We start from the raw sequence: 13,848 nt of genomic DNA, 5'->3' as shown, positions 1-13,848 counted from the left end.
GTTTTCTTGTTTGTTGCCTTCGATACTCGAAATGGGTAGAAAGGATGTAAAATTAACATTTCATCAAGAATCTTAGGATACACCATTCCAAAAGCTAACTCAAAGTGTGGGAGTGTCCAAGGCCTTATAAAAGCCACATTAGTTGCTCACACAATTAATGTGGGACTATATATCTCAACACGCCCCCTCACACGAGAGCCCATTGGACTAGAAGCGTGGAACTGCACAGGCCCAATTTTTTGTTTATTTTTTCATGCTTTCTCTTTTAATTCCACTTGAAAGTGAAGGGCAGTGAGAATCAAACTTGTGACCTTATAGTCACTCAAACTCTGATACCATATAAAGAACCTTGGTATACACCACCTCAAAAACTACCTCTTCCCAATCTATTACAAAAGTGTGAGAAGTAAAGTTTGTAAATTTTTGCAATACTTGCTGTATGACTACATGGGATTCTTTCTTGCTGTATGACAAAATTGTGCATAAATAAAGTTAGCAGAAACATGAGGGCACTTGCTTCGGATTCAACATAAAATAACCTCTCGGATTTTCAACTCTTCATGATTTCTCGATGGCATCATGGAATCCGCTAGAAGCACTCTCAAATTCCAAAATTCGGCATTATCCTGAATATTATAAATTGGAAAAAGAGTGTACTCAACTTGTTTTTTGGGGGGTGGATTGTATCTCACCTTTAGATTTCACTCAGGCGGAAAGAACTAAGTCACACAATAAAAAGTAGCTTATAATCGTATATTGTGATTCAAAAATCGGTTCATCGGTACAGTAAAGTTGTTCGAAGGGAAGGAAACTTACCCAACCAGAAACTACAGTTAGGGCAAAAGGAAGAGTGATTGACATGTATTTAAATTTTTTTATCACTTCGTCCCAATTTTTATATTAATTTTAACCTTCCGCGTTGACTGCCAGTTACTTGATTAACTGGGCTAGTTATTTGAGTAAATGAGTTAGTCAAATTCATATCCATCAATAATTTTGATTTAGACCAAGTTTTAAAATCTTTTACATGTATAAATAGACTTGATATGAGTGTCAAAATATGATTTTCAATATGACATGTTAAATTGGGTTCATTTTTTTATTAATTCATGTTAATTATTATATCATGCACACATATATTTGGACTTTATATATGGGTTTGAGGGTCCAAAATAATTGAGAACAATCTTCATCAAAGCTCTTTATACCCTAAACTAAATTTATTAAACTAAGCTTTATATACATATTTATGTTAATATAGCATTGCTTTTAAAGATCTATATCCATTTATTTTATAATTCCCAAAACCCATGATGGAAGCATTTTTTTGAATTTTTTTTTACCATATCCCCTCTAGAAATTTGTCATGGTATAGATATCGAAAAGTTATATTAAATCAAAAAAATATATAATTCAAACAATTAAGCCAAAAGTTATGTCGTTCCGAAATTTACATCATTTTAGGGTATAAAAAATTGAATGAGGACTATACTCAATTGTTTTGGACCCACAAATACATATCCCAAGTTCATTAATACATGTACACACTACACCAAAAAGGGCATTTTAGCACGGCAATTTAGTAATGCTTAAATTACGTTGCAATTTAGTAATGACGAATGTAGTGACCAGTATATATTAGCCACGTGACCAGAGTTAATAAAAAAACATGAGCTCTTTCAAAAATAAAAAAATAGCATGGGCACACGTTAGGACCGTTTCTTTTCTCTTCACCATAAAACCCTATTTCTCTTTCTCTCTCTTGCTCTCAGATGCGATTATTGGTATGATTTTTCGTCGAGGTTTCGCTCTCTCTTATTCAAATATTGTTCGATTCTTATAATAGCCCTAACCTAATTAATTAGTAAATTAAATGTGATTGAATAATTAATCATGTAATAGTGAGTAAAATTAAGTATAGGACCTAATTAAGGGAATTGGGGTCACTTTTGAGGTAAAAAGTGTACTCAGTAAAAATTAAGGGGTATAAATGGGTGTAGGCAAAAGTACCCAAAGTATAAAAATAATAGTGGAAATATTCCTAGAAAAATATTCCAGACACTTGAGTAAAGTTTGGTAATTAATGGAGTTGAATAGATAGATGAACCAATACCCATTTTATTCCACTTAACTTAAGTTAAGTGACTAGACCACAAAAAGAACCCAAAATCCCTCCCATTCCTGTCGACCACCAGAAGAGGAAAGAAAGAAAGGAAGAGAAAGAGAAGAAGAGAATGAGAAGAGGGAAGAAGAAGGGGGAAACCCTAGGTTGAGCAAACCTTAGCCAAATTCGTCCATTCCAAAGCCTAAACCACTCCAAATCCTCCCCTCTTTCACCAACAAAGCTTGATTTTGAGTGGGAGTCTTTGTGGAGTGGGATTTTCCTTGCTTTTTGGGGCAAAAATTTGGGGTTTTGAGGAGATTGAAAGTGATTTCTTCCATGGGAGCTTAGGAGGTTAACATCCCTTGGTTGTATACCCCATTTTGGTAAGATTCTTCTCCTTGAACTCTATTTTCATGAGTTTATGTTTAGATGAATAGTGTTTTAGGGTTTGTGATTATGTGAGTAAATTGGCTATGTTCTAGGTGGATTGAGACTTAGTACATGTTATGAAAAATGCTAGGAATGACGTTTAATCGGTAGAAATGAACTTATTTAGCTATTTGATTGTGCTTTGAAAATTGCTAGGTTGTATACTTAGTTTGTGGATTTTCTTGCATTGGTAAACAATGAGTTGGTTGAATGTTAATTGTACCTATATGATGGCTAGGATTGAGCCTTGTGGATTAACGTTGGAGGACCAACCATTGGAGGAAGCTATGGAACTTGATTAGCTCACTTAAATTGGTATTGATTGTAAAGCTTGGTTGTTGAGTTGGTGAAGAACAAAGGTGGACTGAAGCTTTGAGGTAAGCCTTCGGACCTTGGGTGTAATTCCCTTGATTGTTCCACCAAGCCCTGATTGGGTAGTGGTTGTGATAGTGTATATAAATGCAATGAAATAGTGTAATGATTTGTTATACGTATGTGTATGCTTTGGTGTGGCATAGGATGGTGTTTCCCTATGTTGGTATGTTGCATGACGATGCATAAATCATACTTAGTAGTTTAGCTGGCCAGTAGGACTATTTGCATCTGAGTATCCTTAGGACAGCTTGAGAGCTCGAGGGATTTCTCCTGGAGATGTTATTTACACTTCACATAGATATGTATTTACTGCATATTATTGTTATTGCTATTACACTGTTTTTGGAACTATGGGGTGGAGAGATGCTCCAAGGACCCCTGGTTTACTGGATATATTCGTATATCTCACCCCGTGTTGTGGGGACCCCCTTTCAGGTAAAGATGCTGCAGGAGCCACCAGTGGCAAGTGGCCTTATTTGGAATAGTAGTGATACATGAAGATGCTGTCTTTTGAGATTATACATGTTATTTTGTAGTTTACATGTATAGGATTGTTCATTGATAGATGTATATCCTTTTTTATTTGAATGGACTTAGCCTATGCTCATGCCTTTGGTTATCTCTTTAGCGGATGGGAGCCAAGGGAATGATCATAGTAATTTGTAAGCTAAGTTCCCTGATTTGTAATGAAGATATGTTGTAAATGATGCTTACTTTAAGTTATGTGTATGTATGCACTTTGTAACATCCCCGTCTCGAGCCGGTTCAATTAACATACATATGATATAAACAGATACAGCGGAAGACTTATCTTACGGAAATACGGGCTAACTTTTTTTTTCTTCTTAGCTTCATACAAAGTATAACCAAAATCGGACAGAGTAACCTCTGTAAATCGGACAACTGAGGATTTTCCAATCTCACTCCCAAGAGTTCCTGATAGACAGTTTCAATAATATTCATATTCAAAAGTACCAGTCATGCAATATAATCAGATACCCATCCATGGGCGCATGCAGAATTTGGCTCTGTGCCACTAATCTAACAGCATGCAGTCCAATACATAAACATAACTGAATACTACATAGTCATATCAACATGCCTGAATACAAAAGGTACATGCATCAACTGAATGACATGTACAAGACATATACAAAATACAGGATCTAACATAATGATCCATCACTACGGAAATACGAAATACATAGGTACACTCCAAAAAGATTAGTAGCCTACAGCTACTCAAAATACTGATCCGTCAAACGTCTCAGCCCCGTGTCGTGTCCCTACCTAACGAAGGCTCACCGGAAGTCTGTGCACCTGAAAATGTTGCCCCAACGAGGGGTAAGATTTCAAATCTCAGTAAGCTCCGGGTATATAGAGAATTCTCCATACCCCTGGCTCACTCCTGCATGAAAGTCAGATACAGAGTATACCAGTACAACATATAACAGATATCATAACAGAACAGAACATATAACCATATCATAACAGAGGTGTGCGCTGTAATTCCCAAGGGATGACCCCAAGCGGAATTCAATGCACGTGTTCCCAAGGGATGACCCCAAGCGGAACCAGAGTATCTCAGAGGTGTACATAGTCAATCTCAGGAAAGTCCTAAGAAGACATCAGTGTACCAGAAGTCAATACAGAATTTATATCAGAACCAGTCATATCATATCATGTCATATCAGATCATTTCATATCATATCATATCATTTCATATCATATCATATCATATCATATCATCAAATAACTCTATATGAATGCACCTATACAGAGTATCAATGCAGTCATAGAGTCCAACCATAGTCCACTAACTATGGTGGAGCACTCAAGTAGGAAAAGACTCCTTAAACATAGAGCTTACCTCTTGAAGCTTTACCAATACGCTTACTTGTGGAACAAGTTACTTTTATCGCTTCAAGAGATTTCCGATCCTTCTCAATCCTTAGGCACACCTAGAGAATAATTTACAATGCATCAATAAAATGATACTATGCCATGATTATTTCATAAGCATACATTTTATCGCTTATTTTCCTTTCTTTATATTTTTGCCAATTCTATGCCAATACACAAGTCTAGACCTCTATATACCCGTTGACATTCTTTAATTTAATCAAGCATTTCCTTAAGAATTTTCCACATAAATCACGCTATTTTCTTTAAAGTCGCGGGCATACCCTTAGGGACTCAAGGTATTTTTCAACCATTTTTCCTGTCATTTCACTTCTTAACTCATCCATGGGTACATTAAAATGCAACACATTTTATTAGAATAAAATGTAACCAATATATATATACCCCTAAACATCCTATAGTTCGAAACATAGAGCAAGTATTTGTAGGATTTTTTTTCCAACTTTGGCATTTCCACCAATTCATCCATTTACACTACATTCCAACATATTTTACCTTTTCAAACATACAATAAAAATTTGCATGATGAACCCTATATAACCCATGAAGGCCGAAACCTAGGGGAAAGGTGCACAAGGCTTTTCAATTTTTTTTTATCACAAGTTGATGCTTACTAACACTATCCTTCCTAACCAACAACAATCCATCATAATTTTCACCTACTTGCACACATAAAACCCCTCTCAAATACATCAATTAAAATTTGCACAATAACTCTCATTACCCTATCAAAGGCCGAACATAAGGAGGGAAAACATATGATTTTCTCTACTTTTTAACATGCATCAAAATGCTCCTTTTCATTACTTACATCCAAGGTACCAAGGATTCATCAACAAATCAATTTTTAACTCATAATACTCTCCCATCAAAACATATCTATCAATTTATAACTTAAATAATCAAGACAACATAATGAGAATAGAGGTTTGTTACCTCCAACAACTACCCCAAAGCCTAGAAGTCCTTTACCAAAAGGATCTCCACCAAAAACTTCATTTTTGCCCTCTTGATGAATAGTGCACGAATTTGGAGGAGAGGATAACTCTTCACACACTCAACAAAACCTCAAATTGATGGTTGGAATGGGTTCATTGGGTGGTTTACAAGCAATTTCATGTGGTGGGTCTTTGAATTTGGAGTAGAAATGATGGAGAATCAAGGAGGAGAAATTCAAAACCCTACCCCCCCTTCTCCAATGGTGCAGCTCGGGTTTGAGAGGGTGAGAGGAGAGAGAAACTGATTTGGGATAATGAGACTAAGTCACTTATAAGGCTAGCACATGTGGCCTTTTTTAACAGATATTTTTCTATCGCGTATTTTACTTAAAATGACCCGGAACTTAACTTAAAGCTACGGACTTATTTTTATTTTTTTCTGTCCACATTTACATTCATTTTTATTTCCCAAGAAACAATATTCATAATTCACAGTACAGTTTCTGCACCGTTTTTGACGAAAAGCACTGTGAACCACTAACTGTACTTTATTTATTTTTGAAACTTAACACTTATAAACTTATCATTTTCTTGGGCCTATTTTGACTTGTATGACATATATTGGATTTTCTTACTCTTATTCCATCATTTACTTATTTTCTGGACTCTACCGGTTGCTCAACAGCAGTACAAAATATCTGGTAGAAACACTATTCACGAGATTTTCACGGAAAGTGCCAGACTATACAATTTTTCATTCTGAACTCATATTTGTCGTCAGAATTGTCAAATTATGTCTCTCAAATCATTTTTCTTATTTAAGCTCTACCGGTTAATTCACAAGATTGTGAATTCTCCGACAGAACGCACTGTTCATAATGTAAAGCCTGGCAACTTGCAAGGATTAACGACTGTCCCCACACACTAACACGAGACTTTTCAGTGTGCTTTGTCCTCACTCGCACACTTCCCGGGAAAACTTCCCATGAGGTCACCCATTCCAGAATTGCTCCAAGTCAAGCACGCTTAACTGTGGAGTTCTTCCGATCCAGGCTATCGAAAAGTAGATGCATCTTGTTAGTATAGGTAGTACCGATTAATTCTTATAAGTCATTCCCAACTGTACCGTCTCATACCAGCACAGTCTCTGGAATCCCTCTCTTTCGGGTGTTGATTCGATTCATTCATGTACCCCCGTCCTTAGAAGCCTGCCAGGAGCCGCTCCTTGTCCATGCCCTTTCGCACCGGCGATCACTCCCCGCCCTCGTCAGCGCCCGGGATGTTACATGCCCACCAGCTTCCGCCTGGTTCGTCCTCGAACCACACCGTACTGGATGAGAGGCCCTGCTCTGATACCACTTGTAAAGCCTGGCAACTTGCAAGGATTAACGACTGTCCCCACACACTAACACGAGACTTTTCAGTGTGCTTTGTCCTCACTCGCACACTTCCCGGGAAAACTTCCCATGAGGTCACCCATTCCAGAATTGCTCCAAGTCAAGCACGCTTAACTGTGGAGTTCTTCCGATCCAGGCTATCGAAAAGTAGATGCATCTTGTTAGTATAGGTAGTACCGATTAATTCTTATAAGTCATTCCCAACTGTACCGTCTCATACCAGCACAGTCTCTGGAATCCCTCTCTTTCGGGTGTTGATTCGATTCATTCATGTACCCCCGTCCTTAGAAGCCTGCCAGGAGCCGCTCCTTGTCCATGCCCTTTCGCACCGGCGATCACTCCCCGCCCTCGTCAGCGCCCGGGATGTTACATGCCCACCAGCTTCCGCCTGGTTCGTCCTCGAACCACACCGTACTGGATGAGAGGCCCTGCTCTGATACCACTTGTAAAGCCTGGCAACTTGCAAGGATTAACGACTGTCCCCACACACTAACACGAGACTTTTCAGTGTGCTTTGTCCTCACTCGCACACTTCCCGGGAAAACTTCCCATGAGGTCACCCATCCCAGAATTGCTCCAAGTCAAGCACACTTAACTGTGGAGTTCTTCTGATCCAGGCTACCGAAAAGTAGATGCATCTTGTTAGTATAGGTAGTACCGATTAATTCTTATAAGTCATTCCCAACTGTACCGTCCCATACCAGCACAGTCTCTGGAATCCCTCTCTTTCGGGTGTTGATTCGATTCATTCATGTACCCCCGTCCTTAGAAGCCTGCCAGGAGCCGCTCCTTGTCCATGCCCTTTTCGCACCGGCGATCACTCCCCGCCCTCGTCAGCGCCCGGGATGTTACATGCCCACCAGCTTCCGCCTGGTTCGTCCTCGAACCACACCGTACTGGATGAGAGGCCCTGCTCTGATACCACTTGTAAAGCCTGGCAACTTGCAAGGATTAACGATTGTCCCCACACACTAACACAAGACTTTTCAGTGTGCTTTGTCCTCACTCGCACACTTCCCGGGAAAACTTCCCATGAGGTCACCCATCCCAGAATTGCTCCAAGTCAAGCACGCTTAACTGTGGAGTTCTTCCGATCCAGGCTACCGAAAAGTAGATGCATCTTGTTAGTATAGGTAGTACCGATTAATTCTTATAAGTCATTCCCAACTGTACCGTCCCATACCAGCACAGTCTCTGGAATCCCTCTCTTTCGGGTGTTGATTCGATTCATTCATGTACCCCCGTCCTTAGAAGCCTGCCAGGAGCCGCTCCTTGTCCATGCCCTTTCGCACCGGCGATCACTCCCCGCCCTCGTCAGCGCCCGGGATGTTACACATAACATAGTCATGATTACAGTCAAAATACTCAGAATCACTCACTGAACCTAATTATGGCATTTAAATCCTTAAATTAAATCTCTAATTAAGATTTACCATTTTGGGTCATTATACACTTTATGTATTGGACTTGTTGAGCTGGAAACTTAATTAGGTACCTAGTGATAAATTGAGAAACGTTGAGAAAACAAAGGAGATGCTGCCCAATTTTAGTCTAATCCATGGGGAGAGGTTGAAGAAGTACTAGGAATAAGCTTGGAAGCATGGACATGTGAGGCTTGTCAAATGGGATTCACTTCTCTTGGGTTTAGAATTGAAAAATGAGCATGTGAAGAGTTCCTGGCAGCGCGCTTAAGCGCCCTGCTGCCCCTGCGAGAGACATTGCTTTCTGCCGTCGCGGGCTTTAGCGCCCAAAATGGGGGCTTTAGCGCCCAGGTAGCGCGCTTAAGCGCCCTGGTTCGCGCTTAAGCGCCCTTAGCGACTAAAAACGATTTTTCTCTCTGCCGGTGGGCGCTTTAGCGCCCGATAGCGCGCTTAAGCGCGCGCGGCCTGTGTCCAATATAAACATGTATTGTTATAATTGTCATAACTTGAGCTACAAAGCTCAAAATAAGAAGCGGTTCGAAACCATGCGTAGCTAATAAAGAGAGGAAGACATTTAACAACCTCTGGTCTAATATAATAAAAGTATGATGTTAAGCTTAATTTATTTTATTCCGCAATGTAATATGGTTATGATCACGCAATTGGGCATTACAAATTCGGCATGTTTTAAAAAGAAAAATTTAATCGGATTTTAATTGAACCCATGTGATTGTAACTGCGCTTAATATCATAATGTGATGTTAACAAACCGGTTCTAGAACGGGGTGTTACATTTTATGGTATCAGAGCAGTTTCTTAGGGAAACTTGTGGACTATTGTTATATCTGCTTGGTGTTTGATGTAACGCCCCGTTCTAGAACCGGTTTGTTAACATCGCATTATGATATTAAGCGCAGTTACAATCACATGGGTTCAATTAAAATCCGGTTAAATTTTTCATTTTAAAACATGCCGAATTTATAATGCCCAATTGCGTGATCATAACCATATTACTTTGCGGAATCAGATAAACCAAGCTTAACATCATGTTCTTATTCCATTTTTAAACCATTAATTTACTTCTTATTTATTTCCCAACTTCTACTATATTGTAGATCTCTTCGTTAGCTACGCGTGGTTTCAAACCGCTCCTCATTTGGAGCTCTGTAGCTCAAGTTATGACAATTTTACTAACTCAGGTATATGCTGAAAAACTACGCGGGCAGGGCGCTTAAGCGCGCTCCAGGGCGCTTAAGCGCCCACAGACAGAGGGAATTCACATTTTTTGGCCACCAAGGGCACTTAAGCTCGCTCCAGGGCGCTTAAGCGCGCTACCTGGGCGCTTAAGCCCCCATTTTGGGCGCTAAAGCCCCAGGCGGCAGAAAGCTTTTGGTCTTCACAGGTGCATCAGGGCGCTTAAGCCCCCTCATGGGCGCTTAAGCCCCCTGAGCAGGCTTAAGCCTCCATTTGCAGGCTTAAGCCCCCTCTTCTGGGCAATTTCCTATACTCATATTTTTCATGTATCTTTCTTGGGGAATCAATCCTACACATTTTACAACCTATTTAACAAGCTTGCGATATCCCTATATCATTGCTTAACTCTCATCCTCTCATCATTGATTTAACGGAAATTGGGCAGCATAACCTTTGTTTTCTCAACGTTTCCCAATCTAACAACTTAGCTCCTAATAGACAATTCAGCTCAACATTTCCAATATTCATCATGCATTCATAACCTTGAAGTAAATAACATTACACAAGTTTAATTACATAACGAGGAACTTAGCTACAAAAGGCTATGACCATCCCTTGGCTCTCATCAACAAAAGAGATATCCAATGGCATGATCATAGGCTAAGTCCATCAAATATAACGAGATATACATACGTCAATGCTATCAATGATCAACCCTATACATGTAAATCTACAAAATAACATGTATGATCTCAAAACATCATTTTCTTCATGCATGATCTACTGCGAAGAAGGCCACTTGCCATCAGAGACTCCTGCAGCTTCCTTACCTGAAAGGGGGTCCCCATAACACGGGGTGAGATATACGAATATATCACAGTAAACCAGAGGTCCTTGGAGATCACCCCACCCTAAGGTTCACTTTCGATGTACACATAATCATAATAGCTTAACACATTCTTATCAACAAATATCACATGGACTTCCAAGAGAGATCCACTAAGGGTTGTTTCTCTTAGGCTCTTACCACATGGAGATCCACATAGAGCTGTTTCCAAGGGAAGTCCTTTCCTCAATCTAGGAACCTCCAAGAGGGATCCACATAGGGTTGTTCCTCTTAGGCTCTAACCACATGGAGATCCACATAGGGCTGTTTCCAAGGGAAGTTCCTACCAATCATCCTCATCATAATACTATCACTCATAACCTCAATCACAATCCTCAACCATTACCTCATTCATTATTGCTACTTCTATAACCATTCCTCAATTACTCTTAAACAATCAAACATCAACCAATAATCATCAATCAATCATAACATGTATCAATGCATGAATCAATGCATGAGCATACAATCACAATCATAATTACATATCACATCTCATAAACCATTTCTCCTCCATGGAGTATGGTGGAACACTCAATGAGATCAACCCCAAGGTCCAAAGGTTTACCTTGCTCTTGAGCTTTCCTCAATGGCACACAACCCCAAGGGTTGGTCACTCCACTTGGTCTTCTTGCCTAAATCCTATCAACACAAGGAATACAATCAAACAATGCTAACAATGCAAGGAAATCCATATTTCCAAGCCTAGATTTATCCAAACATCAAAGCATACTAAAATAACACTATAAACTCATTTCTACCGATTAAATGTTATTCCTAGCATTTTTCACAACATACTCTAAGCCTCATTCTTCCTTGAACATAACCAATCTACTCAACATTTCATAAAAACCCTAAAACACTATTCATTAAACCCTAACCATGAAATTTTCCAAGAAAACAAGGTTCAACGGTTAGAATCTTACCACCAATGGTCACACAACCAAGGATTGATGGCTCCTCAAGCTTCAATGGAGGTTGAAGCTCCCAAAACCCCAAAATCTCACAAAGGGCTGAATTTTTGAGGGGCAATATCCCTCTCCACAATGCTCCCCACTTAAAACTAAGCTTGGATTATGAAAGAGGAGAAGATTTAGAGTGGTTTAGGCTTTTGAACGGATGAATTTGGTTGAGGATTGCTCCACCTAGGGTTCTCCCTCTCCTTTCCTCTTCCTTTTCCCCCTCTTCTCCTTCTTCTCTTCTTTTCCTCTCTTCTGCACGACGGGTTGGGGAGGGACAATTGGGTTTCTTTTGTTGCATTGGTCACTTAACTTATGTTAAGTGACTTTAAGCGGGTATTGGTTCGTCTATCTATTCAACTCCATTAATTACCAAACTTTACCCAAAAGTCTGGAATATTATTCTAGGAATATTACTATTTTTATTTTTATATTTTGGGTACTTTTGTCTACACCCATTTATACCCCTTAATTTTCACTGAGTACACTTTTTAACTCCAAGTGACTCAGATTCATTTAATTAAGCCTTATATTTAATTTTACTCACTAAAACATGCTTAATTATTTAATTAAAATTAATCAATTAAATGCTTAAGTTTGGGGTATTATATTTGATGCTTTATAGTTGTTTTAGTACTCTTTATGATTATTACATGTGTGATCACTAAGTGTGGGTCTGATCAACTCATTTCTTTGTGTAACATGTGTAGTGACATGACGAGAAATCGAAACAACCCTGGATCATCGAATACCAATGCTCAGCCAGAACCTGTTTTGGCTGCTTTAGTTAGGCCCCGAAGTGGTCGTGGGCCAACAGTTGGACAGTCTGATCCTGTTGCGGTCACTATGGAAGATATGCAAAGGGAACTGGCTGCTAGTCGACAGGCTAATGAAACCTTGATGAAAACTAATGAAGATGCTCGGACTGGCATGGCCGCGAAGATGAACGAGTTGAGGACGTTAAGGGGTGTTAGACCTGCAAACCGGCAACCCACTCCTCCTCCTCACACTGCCACGCCTTCTCCACCTCCTTTACAGGAAGAGGGTGTAGCGGGTAACAATGAGGGTGAGGGTAGTCACCATTCTGGAAGTCATAGTCATCACCGAGGTTCGTCAACCACGCGTAGAGCATGTTGATGAACACGAAGCGGAAGAAAGGAGATTGATGGCTTTTCAAAAACACAAACCTCCTTCTTTTAAGGGAGGATATGAACCAATGGCGGCAGCAAAATGGCTCCAGGCTATAGAGAAAATCTTCAGGGTGATGAGATGCCATGAAGCAAGGAAGTTGGTCTACTCCGTGTATATGCTAGAAGAGAAAGCTGAGGATTGGTGGACCAATATAGTGCAACCCTTAGAAGCTGAAGGCCGGGAAATCACCTGGCCGTTGTTCGAGACGTTGTTCTTGGATAACTACTTCCCTAGGGAGGCTAGGGAACAGAAGCAGAATGAGTACAATGATCTAAAGCAAGGGTCGATGTCAATTGACCAATATTTTGCTAAATTCAATGAATTGGTGAAGTACACCAACTATGGGAGAGCCTTACCTACTCCAGCTGAGATGACCTCCAAGTTCCGATGGGGCCTGAATGAGAAGATGTCTCGGAAGATGTCAAATTGTGACATCCGAGAGTTTAGCAGATTTGTGAATCAGTGCCGAAAGGTAGAAGAAGTATACAATGTGTCCAAGACCAAGAAGCCTTCTGAGACCCAAGCACCGAATGCTAAAAAAAAAAGCTTAAAAAAAGAAGCTAAAAGCTGTTTGAAAATTACATAAAAATTTTGGCTTAAAAATTACTTAAAAGCACATATTTCAAGAAAATTATCTCTCTCTACCTTTATCACTCTTCATTTAAAAAAAAAAGCACATAATTCAAGAAAAACAGATAAGAGCTTAAAAAAGGAGCTTTTAGTTTTCAACTTTTTTTTTTCATTATAAAAAAGAGAGCTTTTCGTTATAAGAGCTTTTCCAAAACTTGTTTGGCCTAGCTTATGCTTATAAATAGCTTCTAGCTTAAAAAAGAAAGGATCCAAACAGACACTAAGATTATTTAAGACTAATTAACACTTGGTAATATCAAGAGAGTTGCATTTGAGATTAACATTTAAGAAAGTAAAATAATGACCGGACACGCCATTGCATGTTTGGAGACTTTTGACTCCTCTCTTTATTCCTATAATGTATATAATAGTGTCAGGCTCTAATTTCTTGTCCCAAATAT

The sequence above is a fragment of the Gastrolobium bilobum genome, unplaced genomic scaffold, assembly GCF_033153095.1.
Source record: "Gastrolobium bilobum isolate Gb01-03AN ecotype WA unplaced genomic scaffold, APGP_CSIRO_Gbil_v1 utg5726, whole genome shotgun sequence".
In the NCBI taxonomy this organism is placed as follows: Eukaryota; Viridiplantae; Streptophyta; class Magnoliopsida; order Fabales; family Fabaceae; genus Gastrolobium; species Gastrolobium bilobum.
Note: the sequence above shows the minus strand (reverse complement) of the source record.